Raw genomic sequence first — 25,117 nt, forward strand, 5'->3', positions numbered from 1 at the left:
CATAGGGATTTTGTGAGCAAACAACTTATGGGAACAATAATCAATTAGCATAGGAAGGCAAAACAAGCATAACTTCAAGATTTTAAGCATATAGAGAGGAAACTTGACATTATTGCAATTCCTACAAGCATATGTTCCTCCCTCATTATAATTTTCAGTAGCATCATGAATGAATTCAACAATATAACCAGCACCTAAAGCATTCTTTTCATGATCTACAAGCATAGAAATTTTATTACTCTCCACATAAGCAAATTTCTTCTCATGAATAGTAGTGGGAGCAAACTCAACAAAATAATTATCATGTGAGGCATAATCCAATTGAAAACTAAAATAATGATGACAAGTTTCATGGTTATCATTATTCTTAATAGCGTACAAGTCATCACAATAATCATCATAGATAGCAACTTTTTTCTCATAATCAATTGGAACCTCTTCCAAAATAGTGGATTCATCACTAAATAAAGTCATGACCTATCCAAATCCACTTTCATAATTATCACAATAATATTCAACATCCTCCAAAATAGTGGGATCATTACTTCCTAAAGTTGACACTCTTCCAAACCCACTTTCATAAATATAATCATCATAAATAGGAGGCATGCTTTCATCATAATAAATATTCTCACAAAACTTGGGGGACAAAAAATATCATCTTCTCAAACATAGCTTCCCCAAGTTTGTGGCTTTGCATATCATTAGCATCATGGATATTCAAGGAACTCATACTAACAACATTGCAATCATGCTCATCATTCAAATAGTTAGTGCCAAACATTCTAATGCATTCTTCCTCTAGCAATTGAGCACAATTATCAGAATCCTTATTTTCACGGAAGACATTAAAAAGATGAAGCATATGAAGCACCCTCAATTCCATTTTTTGTAGTTTTCTTTTATAAACTAAACTAGTGATAACACAAGAAACTAAAAGATTCGATTGCAAGATATAAAGATATACCTTCAAGCACTCACCTTCCTCGCAACGGTGCCAGAAAAGAGCTTGCTGTCTACTACACAACCTTCTTCTTGTAGACGTTGTTGGGCCTCCAAGTGCAGAGGTTTGTAGGACAGTAGCAAATATCCCTCAAGTGGATGACCTAAGGTTTATCAATCCATAGGAGGCGTAGGATGAAGATGGTCTCTCTCAAACAACCCTGCAACCAAATAAGAAAGAGTCTCTTGTGTCCCCAACACACCCAATACAATGGCAAATTGTATAGGTGCATTAGTTCGGCGAAGAGATGGTGATACAAGTGCAATATGGATAGTAGATATAGGTTTTTGTCATCTGAAAATATAAAAACAGCAAGGTAACTAATGATAAAAGTGAGCACAAACGGTATTGCAATGCTAGGAAACAAGGCCTAAGGTTCCTACTTTCACTAGTGCAAGTTCTCTCAATGATAATAACATAACTGGATCATATAACTATCCCTCAACACGCAACAAAGAGTCACTCCAAAGTCACTAATAGCGGAGAACAAATGAAGAGATTATGGTAGGGTACGAAACCACCACAAAGTTATCCTTTCTGTTCTATCTATTCAAGAGTCCGTAGTAAAATAACATGAAGCTATTCTTTTCGTTCAATCTATCATAGAGTTCATACTAGAATAACACCTTAAGAGACAAATCAACCAAAACCCTAATGTCAACTAGATACTCCATTGTCACCTCAATATCCGTGGGCATGATTAAACGATATGCATCACACAATCTCAGATTCATCTATTCAACCAACACAAGTACTTCAAAGAGTGCCCCAAAGTTTCTATCGGAGAGCCAAGACGAAAATATGTGCCAACCCCTATGCATAGGTTCATGGGCGGAACCCGCAAGTTGATCACCGAAACATACATCAAGTGGATCACGTGATATCCCATTGTCACCATAGATAAGTACGGCAAGACTTACATCAAGTGTTCTCAAATCCTTAAAGACTCAATCCGACAAAACAACTTCAAAGGGAAAACTCAATCCATTACAAGAGAGTAGAGGGGGAGAAACATCATAAGATCCAACTATAATAGAAAAGCTCGCAATACATCAAGATCATGCTATAGAGAGAACACGAGAGAGAGAGAGAGATCAAACACATAGCTACTGGTACATACCCTCAACCCCGAGGGTGAACTACTCCCTCCTCGTCATGGAGAGCACCGGGATGATGTAGATGGCCACCGGTGAGGGATCCCCCCTCCGGCAGGGTGCCGGAACGGGCTCCCGAGAGGTTTTTCGTGGCTACAGAGGCTTGCGGCTGTGGAACTCCCGATCTATTGTTCGCTTCGATGTTTTTAGGGTATATGGGAATATTTAGGCAAAATAAGTCGGTCGGGGGAGCCTCAAAGGGCCCACGAGACAGGGGGCGCGCCTATTAGGGGGGTGCCCCCACCCTCGTGGCCACCTCGAAGCTTCCTTGACTTCAATTCCAAGTCTCCTGGATCGCTTCCGTTCCAAAAAATAACGCTCCCGAAGGTTTCATTCCGTTTGGACTCTGTTTGGACTCCGTTTGATATTCCTTTTCTTCAAAACACTGAAATAGACAAGAAAACAACAATATGGGCTAGGCCTCCGGTTAATAGGTTAGTTCCAAAAAAAATATAGAAGCGTATAATAAAGCCCATAAACATTCAAAACAGATAATAAAATAGCATGAATGCTTCATAAATTATAGATACGTTGGATACGTATCAGCTGGCAATTGTTTTAATTCAAACACAGGATCACCTTTAGGTGGAGGAGGACCTCCTAGAGTTTCAACAGGCAAATTGTGTTTAAGTAGAGGACGTTGTCCAAGGAAAATCTTATCTATTTCATTTCTTTCCTGCATATGTGAATCATTTTCATGGTCTAGCAAATATTGTTCTAAAGGATCAGTAGGTGGCACAGCAATAGAAGCAAGACCAATTAATTCATCCTTACTAGTAAATTCCTTTTCATGACGATTTCTACTAAACTTGGAAAAATTAAAATCATGAGACTCACCATCAAAGCTAACACCAACAATTTGTTTCTTACAATCTATCTTAGCATTAACTGTGTTCAAGAAAGTTTTGCCAAAAATAATGCGACAAAAGTCAGCTGGTGGGGAACCAAGAATAAGAAAATCAGTAGGATATTTTACTTTCCCACACAAGAGTTCATCATCTCTAACAATCCCAATTGGTGACATGGTGTCTATTAGCATGTTTAATAGTAGCATCTATTTCTTCTATTGCAGCAGGTGCTATTTCATTCATAATTTCTTGATATAAAGTGTAAGGAATAGCACTCACACTAGCACCCAGGTCACATAAACCATGATAACAATGATCTCCGATTTTAACTGAGATGACATGCATGCCAACAACAGGTGTACAATTATCTTTTCTATCAGGTTTAGCAATTCTAGCAGCTTCATTACAGAAGTAAATAACATGTCCATCCATATCTTCCTCTCAGATATCTTTAACCATAGCAATGCTAGGTTCTACTTTAATTTGTTCACCAGGTTTAGGTGTTCTAACATAGCTCTTGTTAACCACAGTTGAAACTTTAGCATGCTCCTCTATCCTAACATCGAATGGTGGTTTCCCAATATAAGCAGAAGGAACAACTGGATCAACATTATGAAGTATAGTTTCTTCCTTAACTAGTACTAGTTTTTTAATTTCTTCTTTAATAGGTGGGTGATATTTAAACTACTTCTCTTTAGGGAGATCAACATGAGTAGCAAATGATTCACAGAAGGAGGCTACTATCTCAGATTGAAGTCCATATTTAGTGCTAAACTTCTGAAAAAGCATCGGTATCCATAAAAGATTTAGCACAATCATACTTAAGTTTAATACCTGACACTTTACCTTCGTCGAGTTCCCAATCTTCAGAGATGCGTTTAATTATTTCGAAAATATCCCGCCGGAATTCAATAGTCCTCTTAATGAAAGAACCAGCACACGAAGTATCAAGCATGGTTTCATCATTATGAGAAAGCCGAGCATAAAAGTTCTGGATAATAATTTCTCTTGAGAGCTGATGATTGGGGCACGAATATAACATTGACTTAAGCCTCCCCCAATCTAAAACAATACTTTATCCTTCACGAGGCCAAAAATTATATATATAATTCCGATCACGATGAACTAGATGCATAGGATAATTTTTTTGGTGAAATTCCAATTTCAAACGATTCCAATTCCATGATCCAGTATAATCACATAGCCTATACCATGCCAATGCTTTTTCCTTAAAAGATAAAGGGAAAACCTTTTTCATCACCTCATCTCGGGGTAGACCTGCAAGCTTAAACAATCCACAAATTTGTTCCACATATATCAAGTGCATATCAGGATGTTCTGTTCCATCTCCTGCATAAGGATTAGCTAGCAGTTGTACTATCATACCCGAAGGAATTTCATATTCAATATTTTCAGCAGGTGCAGTAGGTTGAGGGGCAATTAATTGTGGTTCCGGACGAGGTGGAGATACCCCTAACAAACCCATCAAAGGATTATTTTCCATAGTAACAAGTGACAATAAATTTCAGCACACTATATAAATGTTTCCTTACCGAATTCCACTTAACAAAGGCGCTTCACTCCCCGTCAACGGCGCCAGAAAATAGACTTGATGACTCACAAGTATAGGGGATCAATTGTAACTAAGGGAGTCCTGGATTAGGGGGTGTCCGGATGGCCGGACTATAGCCTTTGGCCGGACTCCTAGACTATGAAGATACAAGATTGAAGATTTCGTCCCGTGTCCGGATGGGACTTTCTTGGCATGGAAGGCAAGCTTGGCGATGCGCATATGTAGATCTCCTACCATTGTAACTGACTCTGTGTAACCCTCACCCTCTTCAGTGCCTATATAAACCGGAGGGTTTTAGTCCGTAGGACGAACAACAATGATACCATAGTCTAGCTTCTAGGGTTTAGCCCCTCTGATCTCGTGGTAGATCTACTCTTGTACTACACATGTCATTAATATTAATCAAGCAGGAGTAGGGTTTTACCTCCATCGAGAGGGCCAGAACATGGGTAAAAACATCGTGTCCCTTGTCTCCTGTTACCATCCGCCTAGACGCACAGTTCGGGACCCCCTACCCGAGATCCGCTGGTTTTGACACCGACCTTGGTGCTTTCATTGAGAGTTCCTCTGTGTCGTCATCTTTAGGCCCGATGGCTCCTCCGATCATCAACAACGATGCGGTCCAGGGTGAGACTTTTCTCCCCGGACAGATCTTCGTATTCGGCGGCTTTGCACTGCGGGCCAATTCGCTTGGCCATCTGGAGCAGATTGAAAGCTACGCCCCTGGCCATCAGGTCAGATTTGGAAGTTTGAACTACACAGCTGACGTCCGTGGAGACTTGATCTTCGACGGGTTCGAGCCACAGCCAAGCGTGCCGCACTGTCACGATGGACATGATCTAGCTCTGCCGCTGAATAGTGCCCTGGAGGCCGCACCAGTGTCAGCTCCGACCCTTAGCTTGGATCCGACTATGCCGATCGAGGACGGGTGGCTGGACACCGCCTCGGGGGCTGCGATCTCTACATCGATTGAGCTGAACACCATCCCTGTCCTTTGCAAGGCTCGTGACTCCAAGGTGCCGGACTCCTCTCTGGACTCCGAACCTTCCGCGCCCCTGCCAATCGAATCCGATCGGGCGCCGGTCATGGAGTTCACCGCCGCAGACATGTTTCAGCACTTGCCCTTTGGCGACATCCTAAATTCACTAAAGTCTCTCTCTTTGTCAGGAGAGCCCTGGCCGGACTATGGTCAGGAAGGTTGGGATGCGGACGACGAAGAAATTCAAATCCCACCCACCATCCACTTTGTAGCCACTGTCGATGATTTAACCGACATGCTCGACTTCGACTCCGAAGAAATCGACGGTATGGACGACGATGCAGGAGACGACCAAGAACCAGCGCCTACAGGGCACTGGAAGGCCACCTCGTCATAGGACATTTGCATGGTGGACATCCCAAAAGATGGGAATGGCGATGGAACAACGGACGATGACCCCTCCAAGAAACAGCCTAAGCGCCAGCGTCAGCGGCGCCGCTCTAAATCCTGCCACAGCAAAAACGGTGATTCTGGCACGGGAGACAATAACACCCCGGAAAGTGCCAAAGACAACCCCCTCTAGCAGGATTCAGCGCAGGAGGATGGAGAAGCCTGCCCTCATGAGAGAGCGGCAGACAGAGAGGTAGAGGACAATAATTACATGCCTCCCTCCGAAGACGAGGCAAGCCCCGACGACGACGAATTTGTCGTGCCTGAGGATCCCGTCGAACAAGAGTGTTTCAAACGCAGGCTTATGGCCACGGCAAGCAGCCTCAAGAAAAAGTAGCAACAACTTAGAGCTGACCAAGACTTGCTAGCCAACAGATGGACTGAAGTCCTTGCGGCCGAAGAGTACGAACTCAAACGCCCCTCCAAGAGCTACCCAAAACGCAGGCTGCTACCCCGATTAGAGGAGGAAGCACCTAAAGCTACATCACCAATGCATGATACAGCCGACCGGCCACCTCGTTGCCGCAACAGAGAGGCCTCTTGGCCCTCCACTCAAGCCGCACCCCAGCGCCGCTCAAAAAATACCAAAGCGCGGGAAAATGCGCCAAACCTGCGGGATATACTGGAGGACAAGGCAAGGCAAACAAGATCGATCTACGGATCGCGTGGGCACCCCACGATACGTAATGATAACCGTCACGCCGGATATGGCAATTCCGGCCGGGCCGAACACAGCAGACAAAGCTCATTTGAGCTGCGCCGTGATATAGCCAAATACAGAGGCGTTGCACACCCATTATGCTTCACAGACGAAGTGATGGATCATCAAATCCCTGAGGGTTTCAAACCCGTAAACATTGAATCATACGATGGCAAAACAGATCCTGTGGTCTGGATCAAGGACTATCTCCTTCATATCCACATGGCCCGCGGTGATGATCTACACGCCATCAAATACCTCCCACTCAAGCTTAAAGGACCAGCTCGGCATTGGCTTAACAGCTTGCCAGCTAAGTCAATTGGTTGTTGGGAAGACTTGGAAGCCGCATTCCTCGACAACTTCCAGGGCACCTATGTGCGACCACTAGACGTTGATGACCTAAGCCACATAATTCAGCAGCCAGAGGAATCGGCTAGAAAATTCTGGACATGGTTCCTAACCAAGAAAAATCAAATCGTCGACTGTCCAGATGCAGAGGCCCTTGCAGCCTTCAAACATTACATCCGCGATGAGTGGCTTTCCCTGCACCTTGGACAGGAAAAGCCGAAATCCATGGCAGCCCTCACAACACTCATGACCCGCTTTTGTGCGGGAGAGGACAGCTGGCTAGCTCATAGTAACAACATGACCAAGAGCCCTGGTAATTCGGATACCAAGGACAGCAACGGTAGGTCATGTCGCAACAAGCACAAGTGCTACATGAACGGTGATAATGTTGAGGATACGACAGTCAATACCGGATTCAGAGGCTCCAAACCCGGTCAGCGCAAAAAGCCATTCAAAAGAAATACTCAGAGCCCGTCCAATTTGGACCGAATACTCGATCGCTCGTGCCAGATACACGGCACCCCCGAAAAACCAGCCAACCACACCAACAGGGATTGTTGGGTGTTCAAGCAGGCAGGCAAGTTAAATGCCGAAAATAATGACAAGGGGCTACATAGCGACGACAAGGAGGAGCCCCGACCGCCCAACAATAGAGGACAGAAGGGCTTCCCCCTACAAGTGCGGACGGTGAACATGATATACGCAACACACATAAACAAAAGGGAGCAGAAGCATGCGGTAAGGGACGTATATGCGATGGAGCCAGTCGCCCCAAAGTTCAATCCGTGGTCCTCCTGCCCGATCACTTTTGATTGAAGGGACCACCCCACTAGCATCCGCCATGGCCGATTCGCCGCATTGGTTCTAGACCCAATCATTGACGGATTTCACCTCACTAGAGTCCTGATGGACGGCGGCAGCAACCTGAACCTGCTTTATCAGGATACAGTGCCCAAAATGGGCATAGACCCCTCAAGGATTAAACCCACAAAGACGACCTTTAAAGGCGTCATACCAGGTGTAGAGGCCAACTGTATAGGCTCAGTTACACTTGAAGTGGTCTTCGGATCTCCGGATAACTTCCGAAGCGAGGAGTTAATCTTCGACATAGTCCCGTTCCGCAATGGCTATCATGCACTGCTCGGACGAACCGCATTTGCAAAGTTCAATGCGGTGCCGCACTACGCATACCTCAAGCTCAAGATGCCAGGCCCTCGAGGAGTCATTACGGTCAACAGAAACACCGAACGCTCTCTCCGAACGGAGGAGCATATGACGGCTCTCGCGGCGGAAGTACAAAGCAGCTTCTCAAGGCAATTCTTGAGTCCGGATATTAAACGTCTGGACACCGTCAAGCGCGCCCGGAGTAACCTACAACAAGACCGCCTGGCACGTCCCGAGCACGCGTAGTAATGCGGCCCCAACCCCAGCCCTTGCGAAATTGCGAAACCAGTACTACTCGTACATAATTACACTCTGGAAATACCATGGGCATAGGGGGAGGGGCACGACCACGGCAGGCCCAGAATGCGGCTCAACCGCACCAGGGGCTCCCGATTGTGTAATTCTTTTTTCTTACTTTCAGGACTCCATTATCAGGAAGCCCTCTCCGGGAGTAGAACCGCCGAACACATGATGCAACAGCCAGGGAAGCAGAAAGCTACGTCGAGTGTCGAGGTGGTCTCTATAACGAGTAGTATACTTGTTTTACATATCATCCCGCAGCTCACTCCTAGAGGGGGACATGTCAAATAGTCCCGTCCCTTGCTTATTGCACTATTTGTATCGTTCTGCTTTTACCGCAGCTTTTTTAATAAACAATGCACAACTTTTGCCTATTGTTGCATTCCTTTTTCTTATCTATATATTGTCACTTATGACATGTTGCATCCGTACGCTTTGGTACGGCCAAATACACCAGGGGCTTAAGTACCCCAAAATACGGTGTGATAAGTCCGAACACTTTCACAAGTGCGGCACCCCGAACTTATAGCATTATATGCATCGGCTCCGAATCATGTCTTGGGTCAATAGTTGGGTTTGCCCGGCTCCCATGTTTTGGTACCTTACGTTCCGTTATATCGGCTAAGGTAGCGCTGGGAGAACCACTGCGACTGTTCCCCGGTTGAGTTGGGTTAAGAACCTCAATGGAGAAAGCTAAAACTGACCGTCATGATAGGGCGAGAGCCGGTCGCTGTTCGAGAGGTTTTAGAGTCCCTAAAGACTTATGCCGCTTAGAGCGAGGAGTCGGCTTTGTCCGGACCAGGCGTGGATAGCGCCTCGAACTCGGTCTTCCGAATACTAGGGGCTCCGCCAAAATTTAAAATTATAGAATTCTATGGCTAAGTCAGAGTGTTCAAGCATTATAGTACGGTTGCCTCGTTCGTTGCGTTGAGCGCCTCCCTCGAAGGACCCAAGAATGGGAAAAAGAGAGCTCAAGTTTATCCCGAAAACCCCAGCACTCGCGGCATGGGGGCAGAAGCCGATGACTCGCCATCTCTCAAATTTAATAAACGGCCGCACAGAAGGTAATATTTTAAATTCACAAGCGTTGCTTAGTGCATCTGAACAAGTTTTCAGCGTACAGGATAACAAATGCGAGTTAACTCAAAAATTACATCTTTGGAGCATTCACCTGCTATAAGATGGGCACCCTTCAGGACGCCCGCATAATACATCTCGGGCTTGCGATACTCCTTGCCCAGCGGTGGAGCGTCCGTCACAAGCTTCTCAGCGTCCATCTTTCCCCAGTGCACTTTAGCACGGGCAAAGGCCCTACGGGCACCTTTGATACAGACGGAGTGCTTGATGACTTCAATCCATGGACAAGCGTCCACCAGCCGCCTCACCAGCCCGAAGTAGCTCCCAGGCATGGCTTCCTTAGGCCACATCCAAACTATGAGGCCCTTCATGGCCTGTTCGGCCACCTTATGGAGCTCGACCAGCTGCTTCAGCTGGTCGCTCAAGGGCACCGGGTGTCCGGCCTCAGCATACTGAGACCAGAACACCTTCTCCGTCGAGCTCCCCTCCTCGGCCCGGTAGAATGCGGCAGCGTCAGACACACTGCGGGGCAGATCTGCAAATGCTCCTGGAGAGCTCCAGATTCGGGTAAGTAACAAGTAATTCACTTTCACGTGCTTGCTTTGCATGAAGAATGCCTTACCCGCTGCTATCTTTTTCATCGCCTCAATTTCCTGGAGGGCTTTCTGGGCTTCGGCCTTAGCGGCTTAGGCGCTCTCAAGAGCCAAGGCGAGCTCGGACTCTCGAGTCTTTGAGTCATGCTCCAAACTCTCGTGTTTTTCCACGAGAGCCTGGAGCTCTTGCCGCACCTCCGCCACCCGCGCCTCCTGCTTCTCTCGCTCGGTGCGCTCCGCGGCCGCATTGCTTTCGGCCTTGGACACTGCCTCCTTCAGGGTCGCCACCTCGTTCGTGGCCACTGCAATTCTTATGTTATTCCTGTCGTTTTTTGCAACCACATCTTTAATATACTTCCATAAGGTATTACTTACCTTCCTTGTCCTCGAGCTGCTTTTTGGCAAGGCCGAGCTCGTTCTTGGACCGCTCGAGGCTTTGCTTCAATGCATTGACCTCCGCAGTCAGCGCGGCAGAGGTCAGCAGTGCAGCCTGCATTCCCCATATTGACATACTTATGTTAGACTCCTGCGTACATCTTTTTAGATCCTCGGTTCGACTTTTCTTTCCGAACACCAAACTGAGCATCAGGGGCTACTGTCTAGGCGGTAATATTTGTACATATCTTAAATACATACCTCAAAGCCTGTTAGAAGGCTGGCACAGGCTTCAGTAAGCCCGCTCTTAGCGGACTGAACTTTCTGGATCACCACACTCATAACAGTGCGGTGCTCCTCGTCGATGGAGGCGCCGTTAAGTGCCTCCAGCAAATTATCCGGTGCCTCCAGTTGGACGCAGGTCACCGGTGTCACAATCTCGCCCTTCTTACAAAGGGGCCGCCTGCCGGACTCCGGAACCACTGAAGGTTCGGGTGCGGAGTCCGGCCCAGGGCCAGACTCAGAACCCTTCGGGGTTTGATCCCCCTTGTGCCCGAAGTCCGGGAGGTTGCCTTGCGGCACCTCCGGGACCTCCTCCTCCTGGTTGGGCCCCTTTTGGGACCCCACCTCAGCGTCATCTGCAGCGCAAGGGGAGGAGACAGCTGGAAGTGAAGTGCTATTCATGTCCTACGAAGCCAGGGAGCCGCTCGTTGAAGTGTCGAGCCCGTCCTTGGGCGGGCTGCAGGATTATATTCGGCGTTAGGAGATTCTATGCGACAAACGAAACACCATGAGTTATTCTGGTATCCGGACACTTACGATGTCGCCAGGGGCTTAGCCCTCGGTGGCCACTCCTCTTCGCTGTCATCGGCGTTGGTGGAGTAGTCCGGAGGAAGGGTCCTTCCCTTCTTGGACCCTCCGGCCTCCCCAGTTGGGGCGGCCTTCCTTTTCTTCTCTCCCCCCGCCTGGGAAGAGGCCTCTTTATCCTCCTCATCTTCGCTGGAGGAGTCCGCCTCGGAGTCACCGGACGATGAGTCCGACAACACCTGGCGCCGGGAACTCCTTCGAGTTCCCGTGGCCTTCTTCTCCGGCACAACGTGAGGTGCCAGAACCAGCAGTCCCGTCAATCGGGCGTCTGCTGGGTCTTCTAGCAAGGGAGCCGGACAGTCAACCTGCCCAGACGTCTTCTGCCAGGCCTGTCAAAGGTAAGGGAGTTTAGATACCGCATAGAGTTAGTCTATGAAAAAGAAGTGTCCTGTAAAGGGTAAAATAGCTAACCTCGCTGGCTTGATGCTGCGAGCTGAATCTGCGATCTTCGGTAGCGGATGCGGGAGCCTCGTCGCCCTTGAACAGCACCTTCCAGGCATCTTCGTACGTAGTGTCGAAGAGCCTGCTCAAGGTTTGGTGCTGTGCCGGATCAAACTCCCACAAGTTGAAGGCCCGTTGTTGGCACGGGAGGATCTGACGGATGAGCATGACCTGGACTATGTTAGCAAGCTTGAGCTTCTTGTTCACTAGGTTCTGGACGCAGGATTGGAGTCCGGTCAGCTCTTCCGAATTACCCCATGTTAGGCCCGTCTCTTTCGAAGAGGTGAGCCATGTAGGGAAGCCAGATCGGAATTGGGGGGCCGCTTCCCATTTATGGTCACGCGGCTCGGTGATGTAGAACCACCCCGATTGCCACCTGTTAGTGTCAAAACCGGCGGATCTCGGGTAGGGGGTCCCGAACTGTGCGTCTAGGCGGATGGTAACAGGAGACAAGGGACACAATGTTTTTACCCAGGTTCGGGCCCTCTCGATGGAGGTAAAACCCTACTCCTGCTTGATTGATATTGATGATATGGGTAGTACAAGAGTGGATCTACCACGAGATCAAGGAGGCTAAACCTTAGAAGCTAGCCTATGGTATGATTGTTGTAATGGTTGTGTATCCTACGGACTAAAACCCTCCGGTTTATATAGACACTGGAGAGGGCTAGGGTTACACAAAGTCGGTTACAATGGTAGGAGATCTACATATCTGTATCGCCAAGCTTGCCTTCCACGCCAAGGAAAGTCCCATCCGGACACAGGACGAAGTCTTCAATCTTGTATCTTCATATTCTTGGAGTCCGGCTGACGATGATAGTCCGGCAGTCCGGACACCCCCTAGTCCAGGACTCCCTCAGTAGCCCCCGAACCAGGCTTCAATGACGATAAGTCCAGCGCGTATATAGTCTTCGGCGTTGCAAGGCGGGTTCTCCTCCAGATTCCATGTGCTTGCCGAATAGTGTCCGGCTCCCTCACACATGTTGCGCTCCTTGACTTCCACGCCCAATATGGCCTTCTTCCAAGCGTCGCACGAATGCGAGAGGCCAGGGTATCTTTTATGTTTTACCCCCTAGCTGCGCAAATAATCTGTCTATAAGAGAGGCAAGGATCCAGATCCAAACCACACCATCTTCCTTCCGCGAGTACTCATCGGAGCACCTCTGACCAAAAATCCATTCCATCATGGACCGTCGACGCGGATCCTCCTCTCGTGCTCCCAGCCCTCTGCCAGGAGATTGGGGGAAATGTTTTGTCCCGCATAACGAGCTGGTGACGCTCCAAGCGGAGGGATATCTTCCTCCGGCCTTTATGGTCCCAGTTCGAGCCGAGCTGGCCACCTACAAAGGTGGGAAGCAAGCGGAGGCCACCCCAAGTCCCAACAAAGGGGAGCGGGTATGCTTTGTCCCCTATCTGATAAGGGGGCTCAGATTTCCTGTACATCCGTTCCTCCGCTTGCTCCTGGAGTTCTACGGACTCCAGCTCCATCACCTCACGCATGCCTCTATTCTGCATATCGCGGGTTGCGTAGCTCTTTGCGAGCTATTCCTGGGCATCGATCCCCACTTTGCGCTATGGAAGAGGCTATTCTGCCTCGTACCCCACTCTCACGGGGGGTCAATATATCAAGTGGGCGGTGCCGAAATATGGCGCATCGCCGGGACCGGATATCCATCCGGAACCCCTAAGAAGGCGTCTGAAGACTGGCCTTCAGAATGGTTTTACGTAGAAGACGCTCCGCTGCCGAACCATGTTCGGATCGGCCTCCCGGAGTTCAGCAATGCTCCTCTGAAGAAACGCCTGAGTTGGCGTCCGCAGAACCCCAGCTGGAGGAAGACAAGTGTGTCAATTATTTGATGGGCTGGATAAGGTTACTGGCCCATTCCGGACTGACCATGATTGGAGTCATGGCCACGTGCATTATGCGGGGGGTGCAGCCGTTGCAATACAGGGGCCACCCAATGTGGGATTTCAACGGAGAGAATGATGCCACTCGTCATGGCCGCCAAGGGCCGGGATCGGCCGAAGATCTGGTGAAGATTCTGTCCGGCCTGTACAAGGGGGAGAAGGAGGACTTTCTCCAGACGAGCCCATTGAATGGGTTCTCCATGAACAACCCTCGAAGCTGGGTAAGCGGATGTTCATTTATCCGACCCACACTTTCAAAGTTAAGTACCTTACTTTATGGTTTTGACGCAGGATCTGCGCCGGACTGTGGAGAGCATACATAGCCCGGCTCCACAACCCGAGGATCCAGGAAGATCCCTTGATCCGGCCTCCGACGAGGATCCGGACATAAAGGTGGAGCTAATCGACGGGGTGTTCCATCAACTTAGCATGAACAATGCTTTAGTCGCCATTACGGCTGACTACCCCGGCCTATCTCCGGCTCCCCAGGTGATTGTGACCGAAGTCCCGACACCGTTATTTCGTCCTCGTGTATTTCTGACCACCGTATAGAATGGTGTCTCGCAGGAGGTACCGTAAAGGCAGGAAGCCGAACCCGCGGCGGCTGGCCAACAAGGGTCAGTCCGGCCCAGCAGGCGAAAGAGGAGTGCGGCGCGGATCGAAACGTCGCCGCAACGGTATAGCTCGCGGTTGTTATTTAGGACATAGTTCCTAGGAAGTGTTTGAATGCTCATGACCTTTGCAGGAGAAAGAGTGCTCGGCGAACTGTGGGCGTAGAGTTGACAACCCAGCCTCTGCCAGCCAGGCTCCAACACCTAGTCTGGAGGGGGAGGCAAGCGCAAGGCGCGACCCGAATACTCCTCCAACGAAGGATGCCGACAGACTGTCCGCCACCAGGTCTGAGGTGGAGAGCGCCATGAATCATAGGCGCCGCCGGACAGTTTTTCGTGACACGTGCTTCTCCCCTGAGGTGTTGAATGCCTTTAACGCGGGGTACGTGCACCTCCGTGCTGCTCAGCCACGGAGCAATATGTAAAGGACATACGGGTAAGAGATGTTAATAGTTGTATATGCCAGTAGCCCCCGGGACTTAAAGTAGTTAGAGTAACTGATTTAAGGATCATTTGTTATGCAGGCTCTTACAGAGAAGAATACCCAGTTGTCCCAGCAGCTACAAAGTGCAAGGCCCAGCTCGAGGCCGCACTAGCTGCCGCAGGAGGAAACACAGAGACCCCTCCTGGTAACACATTATTTCAAAAAGATAATCGGTGTGCGGCGTGCGTGTAAGTGTGACAATGACATTGCAGGTGTTGCCGGACTGGATCTGGACAAGCAAGACCTACTGCGCCGGCTGAAGGCCGGCGAGAGAGTGCTGACGAAGGTGCAGCAGGAAAGGAACAAACTCCAGGATGCCCACGCCCAGCTTGGAGAACAACTGAAAGGTGTTCGGGCCGACCTGTTTGGCTCCGTGAAGGAGAATCAGCGGCTTCGTCGCGGCATCTACAGTAAGTGCTTGAGTGAACTCTTTTGAAAAGAAGAGTTCGGCGAAGAAGTCAATTGACAAAAAATATGTCTGTAGGAATGCTCATAGGTCGCCCTGCGGAGGAGATTCCCGTATCAACGGGTGATCAACTTCCCGAGCTGGTGCAACTGCTCGAACGAGTTCGGCACGCGATGAGCGGCATCGTCCAGGCTTTATCGTCGTCCCTCTCCTTGCCCGAGGGCCTTGGAGAGCTTGCGGAGAAGCTTCAGGGAGAGCGGCAGCGCTTCCGTTTATGGAAGATTTCGGCCTGCCGCCAAGGTGCTAGGGAGGCCTGGGCCATGGTAAAGACGCGGTACAAGAAGGCGGATCCCAACCACATGGCCGAGGTCGGACCTGTGGGGCCCGACGGGAAGGAGATCCCTGTGAGTTTAGTGTACGACCAGGTAGAGCTGGCCGCTAAATATTCCCAACGGGACTGTAAATTAGACAGCCTGTTAGACGGGATTGAGGAGGAATACAGTCAGTCGATTTGACAATGTATTTTGAAATGACATGTAAAATGCCTTCTAGCCGGATTGTAGATCGTTAGTCTTTACCGACCTTTTCGCTTCAACCTCGGGACCCTAGAGTCCGGAGTGTGTCCGAATACCTTCTCGGTTAAGAAACAACCGGGGCATGCATGGAGACCAGGCGTAGGGGTCATTAGTGCTTTATCAGACAAGTGCCCAACTAGTTATGTTATATTACATGGTTAGTAAGAAACATCTTCCATGGAGAATAGTTCCATTAAGGGTTCCTTTCCCTGGGAGGCATGCCCTAAAGTGCATGTCCGGACTGCGAAAAGAGCAGGAAAACATCTGGGGGCAGATAAATAAATAGGTAAAAAATCATCTTTCAAGTCACCGACCGAATATTCCCTTAAGAACGCTAGCTTTCGGCTTCACCCAGTCTGAGGTACACATCCGGCTGACCCGGCAGTAACAATCGCAGAGGTGCTCCCTTTACCTCCTAGCCGAACAATCGGGAACGTAGGGGTAAGCACAGGAGCCAGGCAACCGAGCTTGGCCAAAACTTAAGTCATATCGATGCATATAGTGGTGAATAAAAGGTACATGTGGAAGTTTGACACATGTGCTGGGCATGAAGCCCTTATAAGTAAGCTTCTGGTAAAGAAGCCCCCAGGTATAATGAGTGCGGATAGCACATCAAGTGTGCGCGAACAATGTGCAAATAGGCCTTTAAGGGCTTTTATGAAAAGGGGTGAGAGAAAAAAAGAGAAACAAAAGACAGCTGAAGTGTAAAAATTTGGACGGGGGAAGGAGACGAACTCTTAGTCCGGCGCTAGGCGTAGAATCTTCGGAGGCGGGCTGCGTTCCATGGATTCGGCTCGAGTCGGTTGTCCGACGCATTTCGCAGACGGTATGCTCCACTGGTCAGGAATTGATCGATAATGAAGGGGCCTTCCCATTTGGGCTTGAGCTTGTCCTTTTTCTTGTCCGGCAGGCGTAGAACTAGTTCGCCAACATTGTAAGTCTTGGCCCGTACTTCTCTGCTTTGATATCTTTGAGCCTGCTGCTGATAGAATGCAGAACGAGCCTTGGCGACATCGCGTTCTTCCTCCAATGTGTCCAAGCTGTCCTGCCGATCCAGCTCGGCTTCTCTTTCTTCGTACATGCGCACTCGAGGTGAGTCATGTATGATGTCGCAGGGCAAAACTGCCTCTGCGCCGTATACCATAAAAAATGGTGTGAATCCGGTAGTATGGTTGGGCGTTGTCCGCAGCCCCTAGAGTACGGAGTCGAGCTCATCTACCCAGTGCGTGTCAGATTTCGTAAGGGACCGCACTAGTCTGGGTTTGATGCCGCTCATTGTTAGACCATTTGCTCGTTCCACTTGACCATTGGTTTGAGGATGATAGACTGAAGCGTAATCGAGCTTAATGCCCATATTTTTGCACCATAATTTAACCTCGTCGGCCGTGAAGTTCGTACCGTTATTGGTAATGATGCTATGGGGGACACCGTAACTGTGTACTACCCCGGATATGAAGTCTATCACTGGTCCGGACTCTGCCGTTTTAACTGGCTTGGCCTCTATCCATTTGGTGAATTTGTCCACCATGCCCAACAGGTACCTTTGCTTGTGGGTTCCCCGTTTAAGTGGTCCGACCATGTCAAGCCCCCAGACCGTGAACGGCCAGGTAATGGGTATAGTTTTGAGGGCGGTTGGTGGCATATGGCTCTGATTAGGAAAGAGCTGACAACCGACGCATCTTTGGACTAAGTGCTAAGCATCTGCCCGGGCCGTCGGCCAATAAAATCATGTACGGAATGCTTTGCCTACAAGGGCCCGAGCTGCAGCGTGGTGTCCGCCTAGGCCGGCATGAATTTCAGCCAGAAGGTTTCGCCCTTACTCTTCGGAGATACACCTTTGAAGGACTCCGGTTGTGCTTTTCTTATAGAGTTCTCCCTCGTGGACCTTGTAGGCTTTAGATCGCCGTACTATGCAGCGGGCCTCATTTTGGTCTTCGGGAAGTTCCTGCCTGAGTAAGTAGGCTAGGAATGGCTCTGTCCAAGGTGTGATTACTGCCATTATTTCGTGGGCTGAAGGTGTTATTTCATCGGCTGAATCGCCGATTATGTCAGATTTTTCTGTATTGGGTGGTGCGGCTGCCTCCGGGTTGTTATTTCCGAACTCTTCTTCCCATAGTACGGATGGCTTAAAGAGCGGTTCCAGGAAGATGTTTGGAGGGACAGCGTCGCGTTTCGCGCCGATGCATGCAATTACGTCGGCTGCTTGGTTATTATCTCGGGCTACGTGGTGGAATTCGAGACCTTCGAACCGATCTGACATTTTTAGGACAGTGTTACGATAGGCTGCCATTTTCAGATCCTTGGCGTCAAAGTCTCCATTTACTTGGGATATTGCGAGGTTTGAATCCCCGCGCAACTCTAGGTGTTGAATGCCCATGGAGATGCCATCCGTAGGCCATGTAGGAGGGCTTCATATTCGGCTGCATTGTTGGAGTCCGTGTACATTATCTGAATTACGTATTGGACTTTGTCCCCGGTTGGTGACGTCAATACGACGCCAGCCCCCAAGCCGGCCAACATTTTGGAGCCGTCGAAATGCATAATCCAATTGGAGTATGCGCCGTACTCTTTAGGGAGTTCGGCTTCAGTCCATTTGGCGACAAAGTCAGCCAAGACTTGCGACTTTATAGCTCGCCGAGGTTTATAAGTTATATCGAATGGTAAGAGCTCAATGGCCCATTTTGTAATCCTGCCCATTGCGTCGTGGTTGTTTATGATATCGTTGAGGCGCACTTCGGAGGCCACTGTTATCGAACACTCTTGAAAGTAGTGTCAGAGCTTCCGGGATGCCATGAACACCGCATAGGCTATCTTTTGATAGTGCGGGTAACGGGACTTGCAGGGAGTTAAGACAGTGGATACGTAGTACACTGGTTTTTGAAGAGGGAATTTGTGCCCTTCTGTTTCTCGTTCGACGACGAGTACCGCGCTTACCACTTGATGTGTTGCCGCGATGTATAACAACATTGGTTCGCCCAGGTTAGGCGCAGCCAAGACCGGATTTGTTGCCAATATGGCTTTGATTTCTTGGAGTCCGGCAGTTGCAGCATCCGTCCACTCGAAGTGTTTGGTGCGCCTGAGGAGGCGATAGAGGGGCAATGCCTTTTCTCCCAAACGGGAGATAAAGCGGCTTAGGGCATATCTAGCTGTCACAGAGCTCGGATCTTGGCTGGGTTTGCTTCAATTCCTCTACCGGATACAATGAAGCCCAGGAGCTTTCCGGCTGGTACGCCGAAAACGCATTTTTCCGGATTCAGCTTGATATCATATGCTCGGAGGTTGTCGAATGTGAGCCTCAAATCGTCTACTAGAGTTTCGACGTGTTTGGTTTTGACGACTACGTCGTCTACGTATGCTTCTACTGTTTTGCCGATCTGGGTAGCCAGACATGTCTGAATCATGAGCTGATATGTTGCGCCGGCGTTTTTGAGTCCGAAGGGCATCGTGTTGAAGCAGAATGGTCCATATGGAGTAATGAATGCCGTTGCGGCTTGGTCCGCTTCCGCCATCTTGATTTGATGGTAGCCGGAATATGTGTCAAGGAAGCAGAATGAATCGTGCCCTGCAGTAGCATCGATTATTTGGTCGATGCGGGGGAGGGGGAAGGGATCCTTTGGGCAGGCCTTGTTGAGGTCTTTAAAATCGACACATAGGCGCCAGGATTTGTCCTTCTTTGGTACCATTACCAGGTTTGCTAGCCAGTCCGGATGTTTGATGTCTCTGATGAATCCGGCTTCCAGTAGTTTGGCTAGCTCTTCTCCCATTGCATGTCTTTTGGGTTCGGAAAATCGCCGAAGAGCTTGTTTGACTGGTTTGAATCCTTTTAGGATGTTTAGGCTGTGTTCTGCCAATCTGCGTGGGATTCCTGGCATATCTGAAGGGTGCCAGGCGAAGATGTCCCAATTTTCCCGAAGGAATTCTCGCAGTGCAGAATCTACATCAGGGTTTACCTATGCCCCGATGGAGGCCGTCTTTGTTGGGTCCGTTGGGTGGACCTGGAATTTGACTATTTCGTCCGCTGGTTTGAAAGAGGTGGACTTGGATCTCTTATCGAGTATCACATCGTCCCTATTCACCATGGAGCGCAACGCAGTGAGTTCTTCTGCTGCTAGGGCTTCGGATAGTGCCTCCAGGGCTAATGCGGCTGTCTTGTTTTCGGCGCGGAGTGCTATTTAGGATCACTAGCGAGAGTGATTGCTCCGCCGGGCCCAGGCATCTTAAGCTTCATGTACCCGTAATGGGGTATGGCTTGAAAAATTGTGAATGCCTCCCGTCCTAATATAGCATATGTTTGGGTGGGTGGGTGGAATTAAGTCCGGAATCCTGCCCATCTCGAGGCTCAAGGGCCGAGAAGTTCCCGAATTTGGAAGCTTGGATCGTTGGATGTTGTCCAACGAGTCCGGTCCGATGCCTGACTTTAGGTTCAGTGCTTGATCGAAGTCCGTCCCCTCACGGGAGTCCGGCATGGAGGGTTCGGAAGCCGGACATGACTAGTTTTCAACCTAGGAGAAGAGTCGCCGCGTTGTTCCTCTACCACCGCGACGTGGTGGGTAACCTAGGGAGAGTTAATCTCTCTCAGATCGGTTTTAAGCCCAATCGGATTGTAGTCTGTAGCGACTCCCAGGGCGGCGATGCGATCCAAGAGCTCGTTTACGGACGAGAGCTCTATTGGATCCAACTGCTCGGCGAATTCCGAGTTGACGCGAAGATTGCTTTTGACGACCTGGGAGGTCGTCGTTGAAGCAGTGGCCGAACAGGCGGTCATGAGAAAACCACCCAGCCGGATAGTTTGGCCAGCGGCCAAGGCTCCTTTGGCGAAGATACCGTCTTTAAAGACGGGAAGAGGCATCCTTCCTATCGGTGACGGCACAGAGGAACTCTCAATGAAAGCACCAATGTCGGTGTCAAAACCGGCGGATCTCGGGTAGGGGGTCCCGAACTGTGCGTCTAGGCGGATGGTAACAGGAGACAAGGGACACGATGTTTTTACCCAGGTTCGGGCCCTCTCGATGGAGGTAAAACCCTACTCCTGCTTGATTGATATTGATGACATGGGTAGTACGAGAGTGGATCTACCACGAGATCAAGGAGGCTAAACCCTAGAAGCTAGCCTATGGTATGATTGTTGTAATGGTTGTGTATCCTACGGACTAAAACCCTCCGGTTTATATAGACACCGGAGAGGGCTAGGGTTACACATAGTCGGTTACAATGGTAGGAGATCTACATATCCGTATCGCCAAGCTTGCCTTCCACGCCAAGGAAAGTCCCATCCGGACACGAGACGAAGTCTTCAATCTGGTATCTTCATAGTCTTGGAGTCTGGCTGACGATGATAGACCGGCAGTCCGGACACCCCCTAGTCCAGGACTCCCTCACCACCCCTTTATGGTCTCCACGAAGGAGCCCTCGAGCCATAGGACATTGGGCATCTTGCCCACCATGGCACCTCCGCACTCCGCTTGGCGGCCGCCCACTACCTTCGGCTTGACATTGAAGGTCTTCAGCCATAAGCCGAAGTGGGGCTGGATGCACAGGAAGGCCTTGCACACGACAATGAACGCCGAGATGTTGAGGATGAAATTCGGGGCCAGATCATGGAAATCCAGGCCGTAGTAGAACATGAGCCCCCGGACAAATGGGTGAAGTGGAAAACCTAGTCCGCGAAGGAAGTGGGGGAGGAACACCACCCTCTCATGGGGCCTGGGGGTGGGGATAAGCTGCCCCTTGTCGCGGAGCCGATGCGCGATGTCGCTGGACAAGTATCCGGCCTTCCGCAGCTTTTTGATGTGTCCCTCCGTGACGGAGGAGACCATCCACTTGCCTCCCCCTCCGGACATGGTTGGGGAAGGTTTAGGAGAGATGTGCGTACTTGGGTGCTGGAGCTCGAGTGCGCGGAAATGGATGAGCAAAGGAGGAAGAAGGCATGTGTGAAAAGGTGGATCCTTATCCCCTTATATGAACAGATGAAGCTATGCGTCCCCACCAGCCTGGTAAAACTCGCTTATCTCCCAAGCACCATAATCAATGGCGCGGTTGGGTTACCCACGCCCATATTGATGAGAATCCTGGAATAAGGGGACACGATCTCTGCTTTGACAAGACGTGCCAAGGAAACCGCCTCGCTAAACGCGCTGAGGTGGGATAGTGAAAACGATTCGAATAGAGGCTTGGCCGTGGTGTGATGTCACGCCACGGAATACGTCAGCAGATTGAATTTGTGTAAATATTATTCTCTCTACGGTGGTATGTGGAACTTATCTTGCAGAGCCGGACACTATCCTTGTGTTCAAAATCTTCTATGAAGTATTCGGAGGAGGAACCCGCCTTGCAATGCCGAAGACAATATGTGCGCCAGACTCGTCGTCATTGAAGCCTGTTTCAGGGGCTACTAAGGGAGTCCTGGATTAGGGGGTGTCCAGATGGCCGAACTATAGCCTTTGGCCGGACTCCTGGACTATGAAGATACAAGATTGAAGACTTCGTCCTGTGTCCGAATGGGACTTTCCTTAGCATGGAAGGCAAGCTTGGCGATACGGATATGTAGATCTCCTACCATTGTAACCGACTCTGTGTAACCCTAACCCTCTTCGGTGCCTATATAAACCGAAGGGTTTTAGTCCGTAGGACGAACAACAATGATACCATAGGCTAGCTTCTAGGGTTTAGCCCCTCTGATCTCGTGGTAGATCTACTCTTGTACTACCCATGTCATCAATATTAATCAAGCAGGAGTAGGGTTTTACCTCCATCGAGAGGGCCCGAACCTGGGTAAAAACATCGTGTCCCTTGTCTCCTATTAGCATCCGCCTAGACGCACAATTCGGGACCCCCTACCCGAGATCCGCCGGTTTTGACACCGACAGTAACTCTTGTCGATAAGTAAGAGTGTCGAACCCCACGAGGATCAGAAAGGAATGACAAGTAGTTTTCAGTAGGGTAATGTCTGCAAGTGCTGAAATTGTAAGTAGCATAGTAGTTTGATAGCGAGATAATTTGTAACAAGCAAGTAACGATAATAGTAACAAAAGTGCAGCAAGGTGTTGTGACACTCCAAAATTTTTATTTGGTTTTCAGCAAAAACTTTGTGGTTTTTGAAAAGAGGCCATTTAAAATTTTCCAGAAAACCTTCCTCTTAGAAACTTCCTTTGCTTTGGCAAGGATTTTATTTTTCTTCAAACTATGGTGTTTGATCTTTTGAAACTTCTTCTCTGTTGGTCCCCTCTCAAATTTATTTTGGGAGTTTAACTTTTTTTTTCTTTTAAAAAGAAACTCTATGAAAATTTGGGATTTTCATATCTTGGAAACCACCCATGACTTTGTATTTTGCCCATGTGGTAAAACCCCTCCAAAACCTCCCCTCCTCCTTGTAATCAACCTAAGTTCTCTGTCCCAACTAATCCAAGCAAGTTTTGGATTTTATTCTAATTTTCTTTCCCCTCAAATCTTTTCTGCAAATTATTTGGAGCCTGAGAGATTTTCAAAGCAAGTACCCTTTTGCATTTGAGTTTTGACCTCAAACCAACTCTCCTGGATAGTCCTTTGTACCCACAACCCAGAACCATCTTGATCCACTCCTTCTCTTTTCAAAATTTTCACAATTCAGTCTCTGCAAGTTTGGACCAGATTTGCCAAATTTTGTGAAATTCATACCTACACTTCTCCAAAAATTCCACCAAAATTCAGGCAGCCTACTGGAGCAATGAGTAGCCACTCCACCAAGTTAAAGCTCAAGGAAAAATCCCTAAAAGCCTAGATCATTCTGTCGAACACTTGGCGTACACTGTTGCTATTCATATTCAGAAAAATTCAGTTTTCAGTGTCGTTTTCGTCCGTCAGTTTCAATCACGCGTAGACAGTGCGCTTGGTGCGTTGCACGCGGCTTCTTCTCCCTGGCCAGCACCCCCGCACGCGAGCTTGGCATCTTCCCGGCGTCGGTGGCGCCCTTGGCCGCCCGCGCCAGCGTGTCTTGCGGCGGCCGAACCCCCGTAGCAGCCGACAGGGGACGGAACGGCGGCTCAACGCCGTTCGGCGCCGCCCAACGCCCCTCAGCTCTCCGCGTGGCCTCATGCATGCCAGCGCACGCCCGTGGCACCGTCGCTGTGGCCCGGCAAGCACGGAACGTGCTCCCTGCCGCCGACGGGCCCGCGCCGCCCCGTTTTGTCGAACTCGCCCATGGCACCAAATCCCAGCCCGATTAGCACCTAAATAGAACCGATGGACATCAACAACGACGTCCAACTCCCTAATCACCCCCGACCAAGCCCTGCGCCGCCGTAACCTTCACCGGAGATCCCCGTTCACGGCCACCGCCTCGGACCGCCTATAAAAAGGGCCCCCGAGCTCACCCTCGAGCATGCACCACCTCTACACCTCACCAAAGCCCCGCCAGGCCGCTAGGAGGACCTCGAGGAGGTCTCCTCCCCCAACTCCGGCCGCCCCGACCCGCCTCGGCCTCCACCTTGATTCGCTCCGGTGAGGCCGTCCCCGGCGCCCAAATCTTGTCTATAGCCTCCTCTAGCACCCAGTAAGCTAATGCCAGCATCGATTTGTCCTTCGCAGCTCTCTCCGACGAGTCCCTCGACCACCCGAGCCGCCGTCCGCCGGAGCAGGGCTCGCCGCCTACGTGGTACTCGCCGGCGACCACCACCACCACCAACCGACGCGAAAAGGTTCCCTGAACACGGAGGTACCCTCCGATCCCCCTGCCTCGCCGTGGATCGCCGCCGGCGACCACCGCGTCTCTCGGGCACCGGCGAAATCTGCCGCCCCGTTCGTATATTCAAACCTGACAGGCGGGACCCACCGTCAGCCTCTCTGTCATTTCTAAATGAATCGTTTTCTGAAAACGCCTTTGGGCAAAATACGTTTTCTCCGCTGGGCTGGCGTAGTTGCTACTGAAATGTTTTCTGTTTTTATAAGCTAGCCCCTGGAAACTTTCTGTTTCATTACAGATGAGTCCTTGGACAAAGACCTTTATAACTTTTAAACAGAATAGTATTTTTGATTGATTCTTTTTCTGTCCTCTTCAGATTTTTGTCTAGTTTTTTATCAGATTTATTTGAAAAATATTTGGTATAAATTTTGTGCACCTCACGGTAATCACGATAGCGCGTATATTTCCTTTATACCGTAGATACCGAAGGAGGTGACGGGACCGCAAACTTCACCGAGCTAGGCTCCGACTACTCCGAACCAGGCAAGCATGTTTGAACTTTTGATATGATGATTGTTTTGGCATGTTTGCATTAAGTAGTTTAT

Source organism: Triticum aestivum, chromosome 7B, assembly GCF_018294505.1.
Source record: "Triticum aestivum cultivar Chinese Spring chromosome 7B, IWGSC CS RefSeq v2.1, whole genome shotgun sequence".
Lineage (NCBI taxonomy): Eukaryota > Viridiplantae > Streptophyta > Magnoliopsida > Poales > Poaceae > Triticum > Triticum aestivum.